The following is a 2,949-nucleotide window of genomic DNA, read 5'->3' on the forward strand; positions in this document are numbered from 1 at the left end:
CATCTAGGGGGCTCAGAAAATAAAAGAAAACGCTTCATGAGGCTTCATTTGGTCATCGCTACCTACAAGACATTTGTGTTAAGTTTTGTCATAATTAGCATATGACCAAATACAAATTTTGTGAGGTCACACTGACCTTGAAATTTGATCTTTGTCTACAAAATTCTAATCAGTTTATTCTTTAGGCCAAGTGGCAGTTTGGATTAAATTTGAGTTCTAGAGATATCGACCTCTAGTTTCGCAGACCAGGCGAGGCGGAGGCGCAGCGCTCCTGCGCTTCGCCAACTGGGTGTGGCCAGGTGGATTTTGCAAGTTTGGCACACCGTGCGCGCTGGCGCAGCTACTCCTCTTTCCCACCTCCGTCCCTCCTACCTGCGCAAGTCGGGAAGAGGGAGGAGAGAAGGCGTGGAGTGGGTTTTACACAGCCGATTCACATCACACAAATCAAATGAGCCCCTCTCCTCGCCCTTAAATGCGCCGCATGAAGGCGTAATGAGAGTTTACTCAATTCGCCATGGCAGAAGAGAGCAGCAGCGTCAGACGGCCAAACTTCTCCCAGGAGGAAACTGATGTTTTGGTCCGGGAGGTCCAAGCTCGCAGTGTCCGAATATACGGAACTGCGAGCAGACCTCCACGGGCTGATGATGCAAAGGTAGCCTGGGAGGAGGTCACCACAATTGTAAATCAATGTTGCGTTTCTCTCGTGCGCGCGCGCTCTCTCTTTCTCTCTCGCAGTCTCACTCTGTTTCTTTTCTTTTGACTTTTCTAAGATGACAGATGCTGAATATATACTCCCTATCTGATGCTGTGGCTGTTTGTGGTTGGCTGAGAGGGATGTGAACTCATTAGTTTGCAGCTGTGTTAATCAAATCAGGTTGGGTTTCCATTACGCGTGCCAAACGTGCCAAACGGTGCCAGTCCCCTTTGATCTGACATCAGATGTGACGGGACAGTCGATATAGAGATACATTTATGTGCTGATTGCAGATAGTTGCATTGAATAGTGGTTTTTGGGTATTTATTGCATTGTTAATGTGCCTGACATTCTGGAAACCTGCCTGTGAGGTTTTGGTGACGTGTGCACACTGTCCGCCCGTCAGCCAAACTTACACTTACACCGGCTGCGCTCCGCCTGGGCTGACAGTAGACCTGGTTTCAGCTGGCGAGCTTTTAGCGCACCTTCGGCGAAGCCTTTTGGCACGAAACTGTCACTGCGCCAAGCTGGATCTGTTGACAACTCCTACTGCTGCGCCGCTACACCCATCTCAGCGCACCTCGGTCTGCCAAACTACCAAACTGAGCACGTCTCGGGTTGCGCTGCTCTGCGCGGGGTTCACCACCCTGCGCCACCCTGCGCTGCGCCAGGAAACTAGAGGCCATTATGTTCACAAGAATGAGACAGATGCAAGGTCACAATGACCTTGACCTTTGACCACCAAAATCGAGTTTATTGTTAAATCCAAATGAACATTTGTGCCAAAGTTGAAGAAATTCCCTCAAGGTGCTCTTAAGATATCTTATTCACAAAAATGAAACACACAAGGTCACAGTGACCTTGACTTTAGATCACAAAAAGCAATTCAGTTCAATTCTTAGACCAAGTGAATGTTTGAGCCAAATTTGAAGAAATTCCAAGGCATTCTTGAGATAACACATTCACAAAAATGAGACAGACAAGGCCACAGTTACCCTTGAGCTTTAACCTATGACCACCAAAAACAAATGAGTTCATCAATGATTCCAAGTGGATATTGAGACAAATTTGAAGAAATTCCCTTAAGGCGTTCTTGAGATATCACGTTCATACGGACGGACAACCCCAACACATAATGCCTCTGGCCACGGCTATCGCCAGCGTGGAGGCATAAAAACTGTATCCAGCTCCATATTTTACACTTGCCAGCTATTTTAACAGGAAAATCTTTTTATTGAAAGGACATTTTCACACCTATTTTTTGTTGTGAAACAGGGCCACCATTGAAATCTTTGGTTACTATTGAAAATCCAACCATAGTTGTCTTCATTATACAACAGTTGATACTTAGTTTTCAAATATGACAGCAGACTTCTTTTGACTTCTTGTCTGCAAGGTAAGCTATTAGAAACGGCTGACATGGCTGACATCACCCCCACCCTTGCACAATAATCATGTCAGTCTTGTTGTTGGTTAGCTGTTCTTGTTTTGTTCCAGTTTGTAACTGTTTTGGAAACACATGACATAATTGCCTAGTGACTGTGCTTTCACACTGTACCTCTGGGAAAAGCAGAGTCCTGTGCACCACGAGAGCAGCTTTGGGACCAAAAACTCAACAGTCATTCACACCTCTAATTGGAAAGTCAGTTTGCACAATATCATTACATCAGACTATAAACAAACTATGAAGGAAAACCAAAACAATACTGTAGGCTAAAAGTTTATGGCTAAATATTTAATAAAACTACAGTCTTTTGCTGTCATACATGTTTTCAGGTATATTTGATACTTGCAAAAAAAGTTTGGTTGGGGTTAGTATAAGTATAAATCTCCCCAAATCTAATGAAGTGCAGAGGTAACACTACAATACATTATGTCATAGTAATATCCAGGACTGGCTTTCATGCACTGGAAAAATAAGATGTGCTAGTCATGAACACTGGAGACATGGCGCAGCAGCAGCTCAGCAGCAAAAAGAAAAAAAAAAGGAATTATAAAAAGCCGACAAATAGTGTTAATTAATTGACATGAGACACTGGAGAGGTTGTCAGTCCAATTCTATAGTCTCTAATATTTTTTTTTATTTTATCATAACTTCTCGGAAATTACTCAAATGCATTTTTGGTGTGCTTCTGAGCATACGGGCAGCATAAACAATGAAGTTACATATGTTGCGGCGCTTGGAGGGGTGCTGTAATCCTGGCGGTCCTTAAGCACCATGGACAGCGCCAATGCATCTATCACTGTAGCGCAGA

The sequence above is a fragment of the Epinephelus moara genome, chromosome 12 (assembly GCF_006386435.1).
Source record: "Epinephelus moara isolate mb chromosome 12, YSFRI_EMoa_1.0, whole genome shotgun sequence".
NCBI lineage: Eukaryota > Metazoa > Chordata > Actinopteri > Perciformes > Serranidae > Epinephelus > Epinephelus moara.